General features: G+C 33.6%; 1 long non-coding RNA gene across 1 annotated transcript in view; it reads left to right on the top strand.

Annotated features, from left to right (window-relative positions):
- Positions 1-22,462, top strand: part of LOC112654680 (uncharacterized) — a 33,437-nt gene extending 10,975 nt beyond the window's left edge. The window contains exons 2-4 of the long non-coding RNA XR_003133234.3: positions 19,297-19,363; positions 21,619-21,734; positions 22,401-22,462. This is a non-coding gene — a long non-coding RNA (uncharacterized LOC112654680). The remainder of the gene's footprint in view (positions 1-19,296; positions 19,364-21,618; positions 21,735-22,400) is intronic.
- Positions 22,463-22,903: the final 441 nt, after the last annotated feature.

The raw sequence follows: 22,903 nt of genomic DNA, 5'->3' as shown, positions 1-22,903 counted from the left end.
AATTATTGAATGTTGATCATTGTGGGCTTTGGACGCCTGACTCCACCAGGTCCTTCTGAGGAGCTATGTAATTGTCTGCCTGAGGAATGAAATAGAGGATTTTTCTATCAGCTCCATGCCTTGAGATTTGGTCCTTAGAGATTTGGTCCTTAGAGTATAGATACACCACACCCATGTGACATTTGTATATGAATGTCAAGTGTCTTTTTCAGGTGTCCCATGCCTCTGCAACAGAAAAGTCCTAACATACATATACATAGTCCTGTACGTATGGTACATACTTGACTTTAGTCACCACGAGTGTGAAGTAGATTAAAGCCTGCTTGGAATTGTTCACCATAGCCATGGTTGTAGTCAGAGAATATATGTCAGTACAAAAGTAATATTCATATGGTCCATTCCTGCCTCACTTGGATCCACTCACAATATGCATAAGTCCCTTGGCAAGAATTTCATACTTAATGCTTATTATTGGAACAAGCTATTGTCCTTGCTGTGATAGCCAACTTCCTCTTCCACTACCTCTCATTCTGTATTTTCTTCACATTTGGACATCACATCAACTGGGCTGATGTTTGCCTATTTGGTTGACCCATACCTCAGCACAAGTGTTTTGGGGCATTGGGAATCTTGCATTTACTTGCAATTCATCACTTACTATTAGGATGGGGCATGGGAGTATCAAAAATGTCTTAGTGAATTCTAGACCTACTATTTCCTATCTCATTCTGTAGCAGAATTCCTAGCTCCTTATCATAATAAGGGTTAATTATCTACCTTCTATGTAATAACTCTGTTTTCTTCTTCTTTCTGCTCTCCTAGCAAAAGAACTCTAAAATGATCAACCGAGTTATAGCTGACTGACTCTTTCTAGGTAATGCACTATATTGTACAATGTAGAACCCAAGTAATTCTTGCTTTTCCATAAAATGATTCCCTCAGTCTAAGTAACATATGCATAGATAAAGAATTCTCTGATGCTGGAGCTAGCAGTATTCCTGAAGCCAGAAAAGAGAAATCTAAATTAGTAGGTATTAATTCTAGAAGATGAATCACTGTCTCTTCCATCGTGGTAGAAGTTCAACATAATCCACTTGCTACTAAGTGACTGGCCTGAGAGATTTTGCCATATTGAGAGTTCAGTGTCAGTCTCTGAGGCTAGCAAGTTAGGCATTTGGTAGTGACAATATGACACTGACAGTAGTATCACTAAATTGACTCTAGTGAGATGGAGCCCATGTTGTTAATCCCATGTTTAACCACCATCCCTGCCACCATGGCCATTCTGTTTATGTTCCTTTCTCTCATGCAGTGGAATTGTTGAGGACATAGGCTACTGATGACCTTAGGCTAAGTCATCCCATCTACTTGGCTAATGTGTTTCCCCTGTGTTGGATGCTCTATGGCTAGGCCAATATCAGACATATAAATCTTCATACTTCATCTTCCATAGGTTCATCCATATGTCTCTTGCCCAGATTTTTTTTTATTCCTGATCTTCTAATATTTACCTCTGAAGCCATTTACCATTGTCTATAGAATTCTGTGTGTATGCAAGTCTTAAGATACTTCTCTCTCCAAACAAATCAGCCAATCAAATGTGCTCCCTGGAGCTTTCCCAATGATAGGACTTCTCACTGTTGTTACTCTTTTGGACCACGCATAAGTAGCACTGTCCTTTTTTTTTTTTTTTTTTTTAAGTAGCACTGTCCTATAAAAGAAATCCATTTGTAATTTACCTCTACATCCTGAAGCTGTAAATACATCTTCAAATGAAGTTTTCTGTCTTCTATAAGAGAATGGTAGGAATGGCTCTCCCAAGAGATCAGGAGTATGAGCTGAGTGGCTTGCTTCAGTGTAAGAAAGACAAGTGATGTGAGAACTTGATCACCTAACTTACTTGTGCCCTTTAACCTTTCTTATATCTTAGACCCCAGGTGTGATCCTGAACATACTATTTTCATTGTATCATGGATGGATAGCACCACTCAACTACATGACTTGGTGAATCTGACAATAACTGACTCAGAATGAGCAGTACTAGTCACAGAATTATCTTTTCTCTCATGATAAGGGACATTAGCATGCCGGCCTCCTGTCACAGAATGATGACCTTCGCCACAGCCCTAGGGCTCTGCAATAATACTTGGTAATTTCCAGAGATTCCACACAACACCCTTATCCACCAGAGATACATCTAACATCATCAGATCTGCTGGGTCATATGACTTGGATGGCTGGGTAGATATCTCTATAGCCTAGGACCTGCTACACAGTCTTGTCTTGCCCTTGGCCTCAAAACTGACAACACTTCAAATGCCCTGACAATAGGTTGGAGAATCTTCTTCCAGTTTAAAATGTATTGCTTCAAAACTCCAAAGACACCTAGCAAGTGCTATAGCACTTAGTGACTTATTGATAGGGGAAGAAGTTGTAGCAACTTGTTATTTTTGCCTGAGATGGGAAATCCTGGCTTGCCATAGACCAGTATATTCCTAAAAAAATTTTACATATAAAACAGCTCTTGAATCTGCATATTTTCCCTTTTATTTCCAACATGCCTGTTTTTAAAAAGTATTCAGAATATTTGCTACTTCCTGTTCAATTTTGCATAATGCTGTAAAATGATAGACAAATATGGCCTTTGGAAGAATGTTAATTGCTAGAGACTATATTTAAGTAGTTGGATATTTATCTCTTATACCATTTAATATATAATAGAATATTATTTTACTTAAAAACTTAAGTTTTACTTAAAAACTTGTATTTTTTATAATTAGATGATTCTTTCCCCCAATGAATTATAAATTCCTTGAGTGCAAAAAGCATACATAATTTATTCTTTTTTATAGCCACAAATATCCTTCCAACATCTTGCTTAGAGCTGAAATAAAGATGAGTTGATTTGATTAAAAACTAATGATTATGAAGGTAATAATTGAAATATATAACCTGAGGAAGTGTTAAATTGCATTAAGGAAAAATAGGATAGTACCTGCACCAAATGTAAGAAAAAATGAGGAATTAAAAAAACAAACATTTTTAATGTGCCTGTTATGTGTTGACCACCTGTGCTTTATCTAGGATAGGGTCAGCAATGTGATGTTCTTGTTTAAGAAGCAAACACCATTAATGAGATTCAGAAATAAACCTAGCATATTTAGACACGACTGTCTTCATTCCCTGATAATTTTCTGTTAGCACTAGAAAAATACAAGACATCATTTTTAAGTGTATTTTTAGCCAATTATATGGCTTTACCATGGAAACACATAATTGAATTAAATATTTTTTAAAAATAAGGAAAATAAGCATCCTGGATTATTTTCACATAAACTATTCAGTATTTCCTCTATTTCAACAGCTACTGCAGTTATTAAAAGACCAACTTCATTTCCATTACTATGTGCTAAAGAAATCCTTTCCTACAATCCCAATTCATATTCTGGGATTGGAACACATTACTTCTATGCATCACATCACAGCATCTATTTAAAGTGAGGGACCAATCATGTCATTGGATCAGAATAGGTCTAGTCTTGGGACGCCTGGTTGGTTCAGCGGTTGAGCATCTGCCTTTGGCTCAGGGCATGATCCAGGATCGAGTCCCACATCGAGGTCCCTACATGGAGCCTGCTTCTCCCTCTGTGTATGTCTCTGCCACTCTCTCTCTGTCTCTCATGAATAAGTAAATAAAATCTTTAAAAAAAAAAACAGAAAAGAATAGGTCTAGTCTTTTCTCTGGAGGAGAATTGCTAGAAGGAATGAAGACATAAACACTGATTAATAGCATTTTGTTTTTTTTATAAATTTAATTTATAAAATTTAAAATTTTAATTCTCCAAATATGTCCAGCACGTATGTTTAAATAATATTAAAAATGTAAACCAAGTAAGACAAATACATTTTCTTCTAACTGAATGGCAAAACTGATGCAGCATTCCCTTAGGTTTTTCCCATTATATTTTTTCACACATACACATACATTATATATATAGGTTTTGACCTTTGAGTCCAGCTAGTTTTTATGAATTTCAGGTTATCTTTGAACATATTACTATTTGGTTACTGTTTTTCCTTGCTTTCCTCTACTTGGGTGTCCTGTTATTCTTATCAACTACTATCCTACTGACATATAGCAACTTCAGGCAACCACCAAATTTGAAGGCAATAATAATCTTCTCATCTCTTCTTCATCAGCTCCTCTTTGAGGTTCCTTAATAGTGATTTTTTCTTTGGTCATTTGACTTTATGTTTTTTGGCTTCCCTCATAACTGTGTAAGGTCTAGTTATAATACATTTCTTATTCCATAGCACTCATATTTGTTCTGATTCCTTGAGTGACAGCAGTAATACAAGTACCTTCTTACTTTACCTTTCAAGTCTCTCAGTCTCGTTTTTCATAGATATCCATTTGTCTCGTGTGATGCATGTAATTTGTCCAATTCTTTCTTGGAATTTATTAATTCTGTGCTATTAGACAATCCACAGTTTTTCTTGTATTCACTTTTCACTTTCTTTTTAATGTTAGAAATGGGTTTTTTGCTCTTCCTCCAAGTTATCTTTTCTAGTATATTTTGTCTTGTTTTATGTTCCTTCTTTTAGGCTTTTAATAATTTTGGATATACCATTGTATAATGTCTTTCAGATGGTCAACTATTTTCTGAAGCTTTCTGGAGGATTTCAGTCTGTTCTTTATTGTGTCTATTGACACTCCTTTGTTGTAAAACCTTGTACATTTTGTAATTTTGAAATGTAAACTCTTAGTCATGGATCTTCTTTAGTAGAAATCATTTTAGACTTGAGATGAGATTATGATCTTTTACAGTGTGGTTTTTATTTCCTTTTTGTCAACCACCCAATGATTACACTGGTAAGGAAAATAATTTTGTATTATTATTATTGTTATTATTAAATTTTAATGTATAGAATACTAAAGTAGTTTAAAATCTAACTGTGATGCTTCTAGTTAGAGGAAACCCTTACTCCCTAAACTCAATATGCACCTTGATTCATTATCATACACTGGGAAGAACTTTCACTGTACATACTGACTAGCATCCTCGCTAAATTTTATCATCAAGACTTAAATTTTTTGTATAAGCTTTTGAATAAATTGTTATTTTGTCATTCATGGACTATATAATTCAATAATGAGAAGGAAAATATTTTCGCTATTAGATTATTATTAGCTGATTTTATATGATTTAACTATTAATCTGCATTAAATTCTCACTATACGATTTTATAAAATATAAGGACTTTTAGCATTTTGCTATATATACTGTTATATTTCATAACACTTTAAAATTTTTATTTATTTATTCATAAGAAATATATACATAATAGGCAGAGACATAGGAAGAGGGTGAAGCAGGCTTCCTGTGGGGAGCTTGATGTAGGACTCAATCCCAGGACCTCGGGGTCAGGGATCACACCCTGAGCCAAAGGCAAATGCTCAACCACTAAGCCACCCAAGTGTCCCTGTACAGTGTTATATTTTTATTTTAATATATTTTGTTTATTATGCTCTGGCACATTTTTGTTAGAACTTGAATCCTTTTGTACTTGAGCTTAGTATGTTAGTCTTGATAAATTATTTAATATTTCTGAGAAATTACCACTTAGGAATAATACAAATACAGAAAATTCAAATACAGAAAACTAATTGATTTGGGGCTTAAATGCTAATGAAATTTGTGCCTGAATAATTATATTTAATGAAGCAGAGACTTCATAAACCAAACACATTACAGCCCAAAGAAAAATCTTAATTTACAATAAATTCGCTTATTATTTTTTTCAAAAAAATTGTTGATTGCTTAACATGTGTCAGGTAGTGAGCTGGGAATTCATTGGTGAACAAAATATATTTCTTGCCAGCATGCAAGTGAAAAAGGTAGGCGCTAAAAATATGACAGAAAACATGTAAAATTACAACTGGTAAGTTTAAAATAAAATAAACACAGGATCTATGAAAGTATATGGTAGAGAGATAACAACCTAATCTGTGGATTCATAGAGAGCTTCCCTGAGGAAATAATGCTGCAGGTGATATTTAAAGTAGATATTTAGGGAAAAATGGGAGGTGTGGGGAGGTGTGGGGAGGAGAATTTGGAAGGTGAAACATCATGTACAATTGACATTCAGTTATAGGCCATAAAGAAAAAGGGCAAGGCAGCTAAAACCTGCTGAGACTGAGACCATGATGCATGGTGAGATTTAGAAATAGGTGAGGAATGCACCATGCAGGTTTTTGAGGCTATCATGAGAATAGTGGTTAGTTTTTAAGCATTGAGAGCCATAGGAAGGCTTATGGGTGTTCATGTGGGAAGGACAGCTTTAGGAAGTCCTCTACTTTAAAGTGATTAATGTTTTCATTGGCGGTGTCCAATTTTCTGTTAATCTCATCTCAAATATTTTTACTTTAGATATTTTATTTTTTATCATTAGTTGTTCAGTTGAGTCTTTTAAGAAACTTATCTTTCATGTCCTTCCTTATTATCCTAATTTTTTCTTCTACCTTCTTGATCATATGGAGTAGATTTACAATAGCTTTTTTTAGCTTCATTATCTTCTAGGCGTACTATATATACATTGTTTCTGACTCTGTTTTCATTGATTGTTTTTTACTCCTCATTAAGAACCTTATGCCTACTTTTTATGTGCCTGATAATTCATTAAATGTCAGACATTGTGGATTTTACTTTTTTGGTTCCTGGATGGACTTGTTCAAGGTAACCAAGTTAAGGGCATATAAATATATGTATTAAATAATTTAAGTTTTTTATTTTTAAAAAAATATGTATGTTCCTTTGGAGAAAAGTTCTCCGTTGAGGCTTAAATGTATGTCAAATAGTAAACAATGAAAATACAAACAGTGATATATACTACATCTGACATACTGACATACTATCATTGAGTTTGGGCCCAAAATAGATGAAAAGCACAAAAACTTTCTAAGTGCCCACATATTTTTATATGGTAAAGTATTTGATTCTTTTCTCGGGTCAATTGGGAAATTCAAATTTGGAAGTACAAGGAGCTCTGGTGCCAAAATTATTCTCTTTTTCTTATTAAACTGTATACTTCTTGAGGAAGTGATTATGTCATAGAAAAAACTACTTTTTTATTAGAAAGGTATATACATTCTTAAATTATAAATACTTAAGAATTTTCATTAGCATATTTCTAGTATGAAATAGAATATGAATGATGTCTTAACCTATAAGACAAACTTTTTCAGATGATATATTTTTTTAATAAATCTAAACCACACATAATAAACCATTCTTCTGACAAATTTATTTTTAAAGTAATAATCCTGTCAAAAGCACACAGTTCTTTTGACCAGAGGTTATGTGTCCATTGCAGCAACTTTTCAACTGAAACATAATTTTTAGGATAAGAGTGTTTAAAGACAAGCACACAGACCTTATTGTTAATATATATATATTTTTTCAGTGTATAGAATAATATAATGTATCTTCTACCAAACTTTGTCAAATATTAACTTCAAATTTCATGTGTATGTATTCATAACCTCAATAAAGTGTCCTTTTGAGATTTTTAACTGAATGCTGCCATAATAGATATCTTCTTTTAGCAATTTGCTTTGTTTTCTTTATACATTTTCCCCCTAAGTACTTTTGATATATACCATTCCATATCATTCATTTAAAGTTCAAAATAGGGACCCCTGGGTGGCTCAGCAGTTGAGCGTCTGCCTTTGGCTCAGGGTGTGATCCTGGGAACTGGAATCGAGTCCCATAGCGGGCTCCCTGCCTGAAGCCTGCTTCTCCCTCTGCCTATGTTTCTGCCTCTCTCTCTGTGTCTATCATGAATAAATAAAAAATATTTTTAAAAAATAAAGTTCAAAATAGTGTCACCATATATTACCATTCTCTGTCCTTGAACTTCACATAACTGAAATCTCTGTGTCTAGCCTCCTGCACTCAAGTGTCTGATTATGCGATTCAGTCATTTGTTGCATGTAGTGGTAGTTCTTATTGATATGACTGGTTAAGAATTACACAATGACTTACAATGTGCTAGTATGCAGATTTGGGGGTTTCCTTCCACAGTCCCCTATGCAGTACGTTCATTACTGTGTCCTTCACTTTTCATCTGCTTTGCCTCCCAAAGTCTCTGACTTCTGTCTTCCCTTCCAAGTGAGATCATAGTCATCTTGTGTTCTAGACTCCTGCAGGAAGAACCTGGGAATGGCCTCAGAAAAGATAGGGTTAAGCAGATTTCACCAGCTGTGCTGCTTCTCTTTTTTCAAAGATAGTAGTCTTTTTGATACTTTATTTTTCCAATTCCTTCAGATGATTTTCTTTTATTTTGTCTCTTTGATAATTATTTTTGCCAAGAAAGTTATTCTGATACCAGTTATTTTATCATATTTGAATTGAAGAAAATCCTTTGTGTATAAATTCTTTGTGTTTTTACATGTATTTTGGGGAAATTTATTTCTTTTCCTTTCAGATATTTTTTTTATCTTCTTAAGGAAATGTAATCTATGTAGTAAAAAAGGCATTTTAGTATTTTTATGGTAATTTTTTTTTAAAATTTTGCTTTTTTATTTTAAATCTATGATTGACCTGGAATTGATTTTTGTATATGTTTTCTATTTGGATGTATTTTTTTCTCTTATAGATGAACAGTTGTTTGAGTAAACTATTAAATAATTCATAGAACTACTTATTTATACAATTAAGCTTAAATATGCACAGAAAATATTATGCATTTAATAGAGTAAGCCTTTTTAAATATTTACTTGGATTACGTTTGTTCAGATGCCTATTATACCAGGCACTGTGCATACTATGGCAGAGAGTACAACTGCATTTTGGGGATGGATTACGCTAATTCAGAACACTCAGATCCTAAAACAATGTTATGACTAAGTTTCACTATTTAATCCAAAAGTCACTTTAGCTATATTTTTACAATGCCTCTGTATTAGGATTCTCCAGAGAAACAGAACCAATAGGGAGATCTCTCTCTTTCTGTGTCTCTGTCTGTCCCTGTCTTTCTCTCAATCTCCCTCTCCCTCTCTCTACCTATCTATCTACTGATTTATTACAAAGAATTGGCTCATGTGATTATAGAGGTATTCCAAGATCTGTCAGCAAGTAGAGACCCAAGAGAGCCAATGGTTTAGTTCCAGTCCAGATCCAAAGGCCTGAGACCCAGGAAAGCCAATCGTGTAGTTCCCATTAGAAGGCTTGCAAGCTCAAGACCTAAGAACTATTGTCTTAGTTTGAGATTAAGGTGGATAAAAAGCCAATATATTCATTTGAAGGCAATCAGACAGAAAGAATTCTCTCTTATTCAAAGGAAGGTCAGACTTTTTGTCCTGTTCAGGCTTCCAATGCATTGGATAAAGCTTATCCAATCGGGTCTCATTGTAAAGAGTAGAGAAAAATCTGCTTTACTCAGTCTACCAATTTAAATGTTAATCTGATTCAAAAACACTTTTACAGAAACACCCAGAATACTATTTGACCAAATATCTGGGCACCAGTTGGCTCAGTCAAGTTGACACATAAAAGTAACCATCTCCAAGTACAAATGGATAACAATCAAGCATAGTAATTATTTCCTGTCCATTTTCATTTGCTATAATAAGCAGGAAGGAGTTGTTATATAAATGTCATTCATTCATTTGAAAGCATGTTTTAAGCCCCAATAAGCTCAATCTTTGTGAAAATATTGGAAATTTACAAATTATGATATTAAAGAGAAAGTCATGGGATATGATTAAATATGACTAGGCCAGGAAGAAACTTGCAGATGGAATGTGATGGCCTGCCAGCATCTCTCAGGTAGGCAAAGAATTGATTGGAATCATGGTATAGATCCAAGTAAAGATTTGGGTCTACATTCTAAGGAAAATGAAAAGAGATTGACAGCTTTCAAACAAAGGAGTAATATATCTGATTTTCATTTTTGAAATAATTCTGTCCTCTCTGTGAAAATATATGAGATAGGAATAGGGTCAAAATTGTAGGAATGAAGTACAGTTATAAAAGACAATGGTGATCTGGACAACAGTAGAGATACAGAGAACTAACTGTATATACAAATAGAGGAAGAATTGATAAGCCCTTAGCAATTGATTGGATTTAGGGTAGGAAGAAGGCAGGTGTCAATATTGATTTTTTGGCTTTGGTCTAAGGGATTGTTAAAGAAATTCTAAGGAATTAACATTTGCTGAGAGATAGAATGCTCCAGGAGAAATGGGCAAGAATGAGAGCCCAAGCAATAAGTTCTTTGGAGAAGGATTGAGGAGAGATGTGGAGAGATTCTTGATGAATGTCTACTGCCAAGGGGATAAGTCTCATTCTTCTGTAAATCAGATATTTATGAAAAATTAGTCTTTCAGTTCTTAAGTTACTTTATTTTGAAACCACATGCATGAGATTCTCCATTTCATATCCTCTGGTTCCATACTAGATTTAAATCCTTTCACAAAGTTCTTATTAAACTTTTGCCCTTTATTATTTGATCCATTCCCTAGGTTTACATTCTCCTTTCTCTAAGTCCATAGAAAAGGACTTGTCTCCTGTTTGGTCACTAAATAAAAATTCTGTCCGTAGAACTGTTTCTCAATTCAATTCCACATAGACTAAGAAAGACAGAGGATGTATCAGTAAGAGAATATGTGGTAAATTGTCAGCCACTTATTTCTGAAATATCAGGTCAGGTGGGGTTTAAAAAGTGTCAGGGGACATCTGGGTGGCTCAGTTGGTTGGGCAACTGACTTGATATCAGCTCAGGTCATGATTTGAAGGTCCTGAGATTGAGCCCGAGGTTGGGCTCCACACTCAGGTGGAGTCCGATTGAGATTCTCTCTCTGCCTCTCTTTTTGCCCTTCCCCCTCACTTTCTCTCCCTAAAATAAATAAATCTTTTTTAAAAAACTGTCTATTAAACTTAGTATCGGTGAGTTTATTTATGTTCTTAGACAGTTTAGTCAAGCACCAGATGTGGAAGATTAATGGGAAGGAGATAAAAATTTAATAGAAAGTAAAGAAGATGCATCTGTAGACAAAGGAAAATGTATGTTTGACTGAAACAGGACAAAGAAAGCAAACATCTGTTTGTAATTATCGATTAGTTTTATGTGGGGAAACAATGACCAATAATGGTGATGTGATAATATGATACTTTGCTGATCAATTCAAAACTCAAATTCCTTGATATTCTTCTCTCTCTCTCTCTTTCTCCCTTTCTCTCTCCCTTTTTAAAGTAGGCTCCACACCTAGCATGGAGCCAAATGTGAAACTTGAACTCAAGACCGAGCTGAGATCAAGAGTCAGATGCTTAACTAACTGAGCCATCCAGGCACTCCTAATTTCCCTGAAATTCTCATTTGAACAATAAATGCACTTCTCTTATGACCACACACAATTTTATAATAAATCATTCCAATTGTATAATTAAAAGATTCACTTGGATGGCTCTTATCATTTTCATTTTTAGTTTCTTTTATATACTAATATAATTGAATTATTTCATACCTTCCCTATCACATGTGCCCAATATTTTGCCATCTTCTTTGCATCCTCTGCTGTTTAAGAACATGAGAGTGGGCCTTTTTTTTTTTTTTTTTTTTATTACAATGCAAGTCCTGACAGTAAGCTTTAGATTGCTGAGGGCTTCACTTCAAAGGCAGCTCTCTCCAAAAACACGTATACATCTAGAGAAAGCGGCCACTCTACCCCTGGAGTTTCCTTTGTTTTAGAGATTTCTGGTTGACTTAAACAATTTCCATAGCTTGTTTTCTCTATCCTGAGTTTTAATTTTCTTTTCTTTTTTTTAAAGATTTATTTATTTATTCATTCAGAGAGAGCGAAGAGAGAGGCAGAGACACAGACAGAGGGAGAAGCAGGCTCCATGCAGGGAGCCCGACATGGGACTCGATCCTGGGTCTCCAGGATCACACCCCAGGCTGCAGGCGGCGCTAAACCGCTGCGCCACCGGGGCTGCCCTAATTTTCCCTCTTATGTTTTAAATTCACCACTAAAGAATGAACCCATGAAACCCTAATCACCCTATCCTAACTCTCCAATGAAAGTAGAACCCAGGTCCACATGTTCTTTCTCTTGTTATTTTTTCTTCCTATCTTCTCTCCTTCTCTCCATCTCTCCCTCTCCCTAAAACCTTGCTGTGTGGGCCCTAGTGCTGTGTACCCTCCAGGCTTTGTAACTAATAAGGGTTTTCTTTTATTTTCTTTCTTTCTTTCTTTCTTTCTTTCTTTCTTTCTTTTTTTTTTTTTTTTTTTTTTTTTAGTCCCTTGATGATTGTTGTTGAGGTGCATCCTCCAATCACAACAGGAACCACAAGGACTGGTCCAGCCACAACATTGGATCAGAAAGGAAAAATATCTGTGGTCTACTGGTGGGTACAGCTGGTATTTCTAGCTAAGAGCATCACAATCCATAGACTGAGACCAGCAGAAAACAATTCTCCTATCACCTGGTTCATACTTGTTATCCTAGAATGTCCCTTATATGCCATCATCATATTTTCATTATGTGCTTTATATGTTGAAGTTCCTACTAAGTTGGTCACATCCTTGTGACTTTGGCTATACAATTCACTTTGAGAGTAAGTTCACCAATACCTTCTTTCAGGTGAGTACTTGGAAAAGTTAACTTTGTTGAGACTTTGCTTGTCTAAAAATGTTTTTATTCTATCTTTATATTTTATTTATAGTTTGATTGACAATGAAATTCAAGATTGAAATAATATTACTTCAGTATTTGGAAGCTTCACTTTAGAATCTTACAGCTTCATGGAAGTCTGAAGCCATTTTGCCATTCTGAATGTTGATCCTTTGCACATAAGCATGAGTATTATGTACTCTACCTCCTTAATTTCTGAAACTTAATGAAACTTATCTTGTTTTTTCATGTCCCAAACTTTTATGTGATATGCTTCAGTATAGGTCTATTTTTGTTCACTCTGTTAGCCACCTCAAACTAGATTATCTTTTAATTACATTAAATTTTATTGAAAAGGTTTTGGGGGGTAGTTTCCTTTTCCTTCAATTATTTTTGCTGCTCCTCACTCATTTTTAATAAAAAATCAACTTTTTTCCCAAATATTTTTACCAAGCAAACAAGAAAGTAGGTCGAATGGCTTCTTTTTTAGGTAACTTCATCGTAACTTTGAGATTCTTATTGCAGTGAAAGAGATGGATGATGTTTGCTTTTATTACAAAATAAGCTGACATCTCTACTACTCTCTGTCCTTCCTTACCCTACAAAGGTAGAAATGGACTAGAGGATCAATCAGAAACTCTCCAGGGTGTTCTACAAACAACACTAAAATGATCTTGGAACAAGTGATAAGACAGTTAAGAAAATAAGATAACCTTTTATTGTGAATTTGTTGCTAATCAGTAAAATCTGGGAGTCATACAAAAGGAACACTGGCTCTCAGCAAAACAAAACAAAACAAGACATCAATTTGAATCAATTTTTTTAACTGGATAAAATTGCCAAAGTAAATTTACTCATTCACTCAACTGCCATTGGTTAAATAAGACAGCTCATCTGATACAGTGGATAAAATAAACTATAACTTACTACTAATAAAGCCAGACCTCCTCATGAGAATGCCTTGTGTGTTTTGAAGTTAGTCCAATAAGTAAAACTAAATAATTATGAATTCAGTGCTGCTCTTGATTGAAATCTTTGATTGAATTAATTGAAGATGAATCCCCAACATTCTTTTCCAAATTATTGACAAAGCATGGTTTTAGGGTTTTGCTTTGTGACTCTTTGCCACAAAGACATAGAGTCTACTTTTCTAATACATTCCCAGGAACAGAGTATGAATCCCTCTTGTCGCTTCTGATCAGGAAGATGAGCTACAACCTTTAAGTTGGCTCATCCAAAAGCAAATCTCATACAGAAAATTATGTTGTCCATCGATGGGTAAAAGAAGAAGATTCAAGCTTTTGGATATTCACTAAGGCTGCTTTGGAAATCGAATGTTATATATTAATATGGGATTTAGCCTAATTTAACAGTTCTTTTCTTGTTTTGGATATGACAGTTTTCTCAATAGCACTGAGAAGTACATTTTATACTTTAGCTAGATCACATCATACCTGTTTAAAAAGTTTGCTAAACAAAGAGTTTCTATACAATTGTAAATCATTTAAAAGCTGACATTTTGTTTTGTGAATTCACACCAGCTAGTGTCTATCTCTATTTTTTAGGTCATTGCAAAGCTTTATTAATTTGCTTTCACTTTGCAGTTTAAAATATTACAGATTTAGGCCAGAACTTCAAATATTTTCAGTTTAATCTTTATTACTAAAGTCACTTAATATTATTTATTATGTATTTGTATGCGTGTTTTAGTCACTTGCAACAGATATTCTTTTAAATTTTTTTACCTTTTAAATTTTAATTTTTATCAAATTGGGCTTCTAATACCCTCATTTGAGTTTAATGTATTAAGAATGGCAATCTCTGAGCTGCTTATAAAACATGCATAAAGGTAGAAATTTGTTCACAGTCAATAATTTTTATCTCTACCTCTACTTTCTGATACTGTATTCTGGTTTAATGTTATTGTAATCCTGGAATGTGTGTCTGTGGCTCTGGCCATATTTATGATTGATAATACCCAGTATTTCCCAGAAACTGGAAAATTTGACATTAACAGATTCTGTGTTAGAGATACATAAATGAGACATTTTTGATGCAATATTTAGCAGCTGTAAGGCTATTTAAGGAAAATTTCAGTTCCATTGGCCAGTCTACTGTGTTATAAGTGTGAATAAACTAATAAATGAGGCTCAGAAATAATAAGTGAACTTATTGACCAGAGCCCCACAAAATGTTTATAGAAAAGTGAGAACTAAAACACAATCTTTTTTACTTTTACTTATATTATCTAATTTATATTCACCTATGTTCATTGTTATGATATGGCTCTGATCAAGTTCAGATTTGTTATTGGAACTATTTGACAGTTTCTACATGATTTATACAACCAATTAGTAATTGTCAACCTCTTAAATCCCAGGCAACGTCTATGGACTTGTCCTAATCCTAGATGCAGACTGGAGACACCTGGGCAGCATTTAAAATAATATGATCACCAGACTCTATCCTTAGAGATTCTGATTTAATTAGTTTATCATTGTGCTTATGCATTGATATTTCAAAAAATTCTCTAAGACAATCTAACATGTAGCCAGGGTTGAGAATCTCTGCTTAGTTACAACCCTGGTTTTACCATGTACATTTTCAGACACCCAAGAGCATAAATCTAGAGTCAAAAATAAAGCATCTGGGAATGGGCTTAGAATTTATTAATTTGTGCTCCTTCTCAGACAGGAATCTGTCTTATTACATGTCTGATGGCTAATCACCAAGTGTTGGTAAAGTTTCCCTACTATTATATTTCTGACAACTCTAAACTTCTTAGTTTAAACCAAAATATCCTCTTTTTCTTTTTTTTTCACTCAGTATTGTCTTTGTAATTATGTTTTATTTATTTTTTGGAGAAGTTTGAAATTGAGTAATTTTAGTAAGTGTTTATATCTTCATCATTTTCCTGTGAATACAAGTCACTTTATCCACTGAACAGCAATATTAATTTTTTTCAGTGGATAGACATTTTGAATTATTTCATTGCTATTTATAACAAATCCAGCTGTTCCTTTTTGCATTTAAACAGGACTGAATGTTCTGTCCTTCAAATTCTAGAGGATACAAAGCTTCCCTTTACCAGGATTCTGGTTCCAAAGACTTACAGTTGGTTTTAAGTAATAGTTTCATTCTGTTTTGGGAAATCTGAACTGAATTGGGATATCTAAAATCTATATTTCAGTTCCAACTCTGCCATTAATATGTTAACACGAATCCCATGAGTACCCATTATATGTCAGTATGCTAGTATGAGCAAAGTATACAGAGGTTTAATAACAGAAATAATGATAGCTTACATTTATATAGTTAATTATAGAGAACTACAAGTTTTTGCCTTGAAGAAGATCTAAATGAGTTGTACAGATAAGAATGTAAGAAAAAGTAATGAATGATACAAGCAAACTGTATAAAAATTTCCATGATAAACCTTGGGTTCCTTAAGAGTTAAAAAGCATCGGGAAATTAATAATGAAAAATATTTATGAATGGCTCCATGAAAGGTAACTTGCAAATGACTTGAACTTTGTCACATCATGTTTAAACAGAGAACTGAAAAAAAAAATTAAAAAATATAATAAATAAATAAATAAATAAACAGAGAACTGAAGGGTAAAGAAGGTGTTCTATGTAAGGAAAATGGTATAAAGAAATGTTTGTGTGTGTGTGTATGTGTGTGTGTGTGTAGAGAGAGAGAGGGGAGAGAGAGGGAGAGAGAGACTCTAAATGAAAGGATAATGTGTTGACATTAGGAAGAAGTAAAACTAAGAAATGTGGAAGCAATATCATAGAGTTATTAAAGAGCATCAACTTTGAAGTCTGATTGATAGGGACTTTTTTGGATATTTGTTTTTTAATTTTTAAAATTGAAATATAATTGCCATATAATGTTATTTAAGGTATACATGTTGATCTGATGTGTATGTATATATATATATATATATATATATATATATATATATACATATATATGATAACCCCTGTAGCATTAACTAATACCTCTTCCCATCACATAATTACTTCTTTCTTGTACAGGGTTAAATTCTTACCTTACTCTTACTAGCTATATGATTGACTAGCTATAGGATAAGTTATTTACCCTGTAAAACTCAGTTTCCATATTATTAAAATAGAAATATTACAATACTTACCACATTCTGGATGGTAAATGAGACAATCATCATCAAGTACTTAGCTCAGTGTCTGCCCTCAATAAATACCACCTAAAACTTAAATGAAGCCAAGCAAAGAAAAAATGCATTTAGTATGGTTGGAAATTTGCTTTTCCTAAAGCCTGCAAATCAGGAAACAATATTTGAGGTAATTTAGTCTGAAAGAACACTGAATAAAGGTAGAGAGAATTTAGGGTTTGAGGGCTATCAAATTGATTTTTTTTAGGAATTGAGGCTTGAAAAAGTAGAGTACAGCACTAGTGGCATTAAAATTTTAAATAACAGGACAGGAGAAAGAGATTTCAAAGAAAATTTGCAAGTCTTCCTTACTCAGAAAAAAAAAAAGGAAACAACATAGCAGGAAGCTATGTGAGTAAAAGAGTCTAGGAGATAATTAAAAATAATAGTTTGAGCTTGAATGGGAGAACAGAGCTGAGCTTACAGATATGAGCATCATCAGGTATAGAAGTTAAAGTTATAAAATCAAATGAGCACTGGGGGTTATTCTGTATGTTAGTAAATTGAACACCAATAAAAAATAAATTAAAAAAAATAAAAATAAATAAAATAAAATGAGGTCTCTGAATAAGAAAGTGTAAGAACTTGAGAGGGATCATTCAATCTGCCTAATGGTTAATGGGTCCCTTTCTGTATCAGGCTCTCAAGAAATATGTACCAGAGCATTATTGATTATGATTATTTCCATCCACAACTTTCTCCATTTCATCCACTTCTGGATATCCGTCCCTCGCACCATCTTCAGTTTCACATTTGTTGAGTTGACATAGTTTCTCTTACACAGAGATGAAAGCTATCAACTTTTTCTTTTTTGCATTTTTCTCATTTCATCACTTTAGTGTCTTTCAGAGTAAAAAGTAGTATTTGTCAAACCAAAGACGGAGCTAGGCAGTTTGCTTTCAATTCTAAAAGCATTTTACATTATCAGACACATATTGATATTCTATGACTTAGTCCTTTTATGAATATGTAAATGTCGGTTATATGTTTATTTGTTTCCATTGACTTAAATTTTCTTCTTTTGTTAAATAGTCTTCCATACATTCCTCTTATAATTGGAAACATGGAGGGAAAAATCACATGCATGCCTTCCCCCCCACCCCCCCTTAATGTGAAATAAAATACTTTGGGCTTTGGCAATGGTTAAAAGGAGAACTTTCCTGGTATAGCAATATCTAATAAATGGAGCTTTTCTCTTCATCTTCATGCTTTGAGTCTGCAGATGTGTTTGAAGAATAAGACCACTGGATTTCTAGGCTTCAATCTCTATTTTTAAGGTTAGTAGAGCCTTCAGAAATACATTTCTTCCCACATTTTTATCGTTTGTCTTTTCTATTCTGCATAATCAAACTTGTCCCATGTTATTTTATTCCTTTGGCTCAGAGGGTATTGGTAACAGAAGTAGAAATCAATGAGAGAATCTGCTTTTTCACCTTGTCCTTGGTGGGTCTTCTGGAAGTATATACTTGGTGGTATATTAATGTTTATGTACTAACAAGGAGGAGGAAGTAGTAACAAAGCTGACTAGCAGATGGTGTGCTTCAAAGGCTGTGTGGTTGTTAAGCCAATGTAATGGCTGTTACTTGGGCAGTGGGCCAGATGCAGAGTCTGCATGGTCATTTTTATTACCAAAGTGATGAGTATCACAGCCTGGCTGATTCATAGTTGACTTGCCAACCTGTACCATGAACAGCCTATATTATGGGGCACCCCAAGTGGTATGCAACAGATGCAAATGTGGAGTCATTACAGAAATGAACCTTCACTCTTATTAACTCACACAAGGTGTTTATGAGGGTCATCACGCCTTTCATTTGGCACCTATGTGAGGTCTGACTCTTTCAGGGATGGTGCTAATTCATTTTCAGCAGCAGTTTTTACTCTATTCACTGACTGGTCTTTTGAAAACCTCCTAAATAAATGTGAAAAATACACAGTTTCTTAAAGATTTAGTAAATAACAAATGAGAACAGAATCATTTTCCATCTGCATAACAGAAAGGGTATCCATTGTATATAAACACTCTCCTTATTACTCAGGGCAACTTTTATGGTATTATTTACCTAATTTAGTAGTCAGTACATACATATGAATGCAAACCCATTAAAGTTACATTTAGAAATAGTAAATTTTTTCTATTTTGGAGGCAAATACAGTTTGGCTCGACCTATGCCTACTTCAGATAGGGATAAAGTAATAATTAATTTTAAGTGGAAATACATAAGGCTAGAGGCTTTTAGATAGATCATAATTAGATAAAGTAAATTGATTAATCAGAATAAATAATCAACAGGTGACTATATGCTCATAACTGGTAGAGATTAATTTCTAAACTTCAAAGGGCTGATGGCATTTTCAAAAATCAAAAGAAAACTAGACTATTTTGAGCAAATCCATTTTAAAGGTATATCTTTCCTTTTGATTTAGATTTTCTTAAGAAATGCAAAACATTGGAAAGGCATGAAAAAATGAGGAGTTGTAAGCACAGTTAAAAGTAAGTAAACATCCATTTAGATTTTTCTAAAAATGTTGAGGGAACTTTGGAGTTACCAATATAATTTAAAATATTGCTTTTACAAATTTTATTTTCAGGCATTAGCTTTGATATTTATGCATGAGAAAATGATAAACAACTTTCATTAGTTTTACAAGTTCACCAGGAAAAAAGGAGTATTTTTATTACAGTGTTCTTTCCTGTAAATAATAAATTCTTACTTATAAGATGGAGTGCCATAGTTTCTATCTAGAGGAGAAAGAAATGTGTGAGTGTCATAGTCTTTTTGTAAACAGTGATTTTTCTAGCTCCATCAAATGTTATTTCAAATCCCTTACAAAGTTGTATTCTAACCATTTCTGTATTAACCATTCTGTATTTATTTAACATGTATTTTTAGCATTTTCATAGTGTACCATATCAACAATAAATCATTTACTTTTAGTGCTGAGTTATGGAGGTGAAAGATGAGGGGATGAAGACAGTAATGATAGAATTTATCAGAGTTACATATGATATCTCAGTTGAGTCAGTCATTAGCTGGTACTTTAAGATGTAAGTATAAAAGCATAAAATTCATAAAATAGTTTCAAAATATTCAGCATTGAACATTTCAAAGAGTTGCACTTTTTTGTAGACTTTAAGATTGTTCCCGTTTCATTAAGTTAAAAATATTTTTGCCAATTTTAACACTTGTTAATTATGAATCCGTGGAAAAATATACAGAGATAGCCTGTTTTTCTGTTAAAAGAAATTAAGGTAGATGTGGTTCACTTCTACAAAGCTGTCCTTTTATGGAAATACATTTTTTAGTATATAACATCACTAAATAATGTGCCTGGACTCTATTATTCTGGTAGCATATAGAAATTATTTTTATTGCATCTTTCTGTTTTGGAATAGTTTTGTCTGTTTACAACAAAGGGCATTAGAAAACAATAACAATACTACATGGACTCTGTTATTTAATAAAGGAAGTGCTAGTTACTATATTCCTTGAGTACTCGGACCATAGTTACAACTCTGTAAGAATCCAGAGGAGAAGCATTTCTTTTTTCTGTGCTACCAATGATTCTTCTGACAACTTTACTATTTCCATGCGTGTGTGTAGACAGATGGGAATCTTGAAACAACATTTATAGGCTCACAAGTACATAGGATTTTTATGGCTTGCATATTATGCATTAACTTGATATTGATTTCATTTTACGTTTTGAACATTGATTTTAATTTTTCTCTGCTTTATGTACTATTTATTTTAATCTTGGATTACAGTTAGGATTTAAATATGAGGTTTAGAATGAATAAATCCATATAGATACATTCGTCTATCCATCGTAAAGAATAAAAATGCAGCTTGATCTACTTCTTTTTTTTTAAGATTTATTTATTTATTTATTTATTTATTTATTTATTTATTTATTCATGAGAGACACACAGAGAGAGGCAGAGACACAGGCAGAGGGAGAAGCAGGCTCCATGCAGGGAGCCCGATGTGGGACTCGATCCTGGGTCTCCAGGATAAAGCCCTGGGCCAAAGGCGACGCTAAACCACTGAGCCACCCAGGGATCTCCTGATCTACTTCTTATAGAGTCATTATAATAACCAGCTAATTGACTAATACTTTCAGGCATGGCCTTGAATATGAGTTATGACAACTTAGATGACTGAAATGTTTTGGCTAAGAAATTATCTTTACACACTTAAGTTCTTTCTTGAGAGAAATAATAAGTATCCAATTTTATAAAATGTATTCAACATACAAAAATAGTATCATTTAGTGTTTATAATATGTTTAGCATCAGTATTAAGATTGTAGATTCTGGAGGCTGAATCCAGAGATTTAAATTGTTCTGTGTCACTTACTGGCTATGACACCTGGAGCACTGCTGTGTCTGAATACATTATTGTTAAAGTGAGGACAATAATAGAATCTCTCTCTTAGAGTCATTTGGAAGATTAAAGCATTGAATATATGCAGTACCGAGAACACTATTTGGCTCATAGAAATAGCTGTATAAGTTAGCAATTATTTCCATCCTATTCCTGTTCACAGTCATAGAGCTTTTCAGAAACACAATTCTTTTAATGCCTTCTTTTTTCTTTTTCTTTTGAAAGTTTCAGATCATCCTTCTGATGAGGGGATGAAATTAAATTTCAGTGATACACCTTTCAAGAAGTTCAGAAAACCTTGCCACTTGGTTCAGTAAATTGTTTTCAAAATTGTTTGAATCCTTTTTTCCTCCTTATCTAGGTTTGGAAAACTTCAATGGAGCATTGCTTGTGTTAGAGAAAAGAGAAAATCTTACGCAAGTGCGATAAAGAAATGACAAGAAAGATTTCCAGATGGGAAGGATATGCACTTGCTCTGTGAGTTGTGGCATTACTTTGATTTCAGTACTTGCTTTTATCTTTTGCTTTCAAACTGAAGAAATGTTTTATACTTAATAATTCTATTGATGTATCTTTATTTTTACCCAAGGTAGTACTCAGAGTACGGCAAAGATGTGTTTCCCAATTTTCACTGAGTATTAAGAGTTCATACTTTTTATGGCATGTGGTGAAATACATAACATATTGAACTTTTCTAAAAACATATTATCTCTCCTATCCTTCTACTTTTACTATGTCTTCTAATTTTCTCTCTTCCAAATGTTGTGTTCCATTTTTCTTCATATTTAGTATCACAAAAATAAAGGTGTTGTTCATCCCCTCACATAGCTCCCCTCTATAATATTGTGAGTATATACATTAGGTAGTCTTCTCAGAGAGTCATTACTGTACTGAAGAATCAATCCAGTAAGCATTCTTACCCTTTGTAAAAAAGAAATCACGAGATCATGATGAGATCAAGTTAAGACGCTGTATTTGAAAGAGGCTAAAGCCACAGCAAACAATAGGAACCATGTGCTAAGAATGTCCAGGAGGCATTCTTTTCCTCACACTGTTCCTTTCAGAAGAGCACAGCTATTTGTAGTCCCCTAGATGTAATGGCCTGAAAGTTCTCTATCTCTCATCTGACTACTTGTTCTTCAGGTATTATCTCAATCCTGGCCTTGTCTAAGAAGACAGTCCTGGAAAAAAAAAAAAAAAAAGAAGACAGTCCTGTGTTTTCCCTGGCCCAAAGTTCCATGAGAACAGTCTCTCCTTTCATCATTGTACATACAACTTCTATTGAACTAATTGTAATATAATGGTTAACGTTGAATTGGCTGAATTCATGAATTAAAGATAAGTAAAATTAAATGTAGATCTTCTTCCTTTTCTGATCAAAGGCAATAAATCTTACGGACAGTGTAGAAAAAATTATTTGTTTGTTTTGTTTTTTTTTTTTCACTTTTGACATAAGATTCACTCTTCAGTTATTGGAGCAACATGTAATGATAAGTAAAATCAGGAAACTCATTTCTATGCATCAAGTTTTAATATAATTTTGTAAAATTCAAATGGAAAATGAACTGGCTTCAATTGAATAAAGCCTGTGGCACTCACTACCAGTATAGTTACCTACTAACAGTTTTGCCTGATTTAATTTAAAA

The sequence above is a fragment of the Canis lupus genome, chromosome 15 (genome assembly GCF_003254725.2).
Source record: "Canis lupus dingo isolate Sandy chromosome 15, ASM325472v2, whole genome shotgun sequence".
Lineage (NCBI taxonomy): Eukaryota > Metazoa > Chordata > Mammalia > Carnivora > Canidae > Canis > Canis lupus.
Note: the sequence above shows the minus strand (reverse complement) of the source record. Positions and strands in the feature narration are given on the sequence as shown.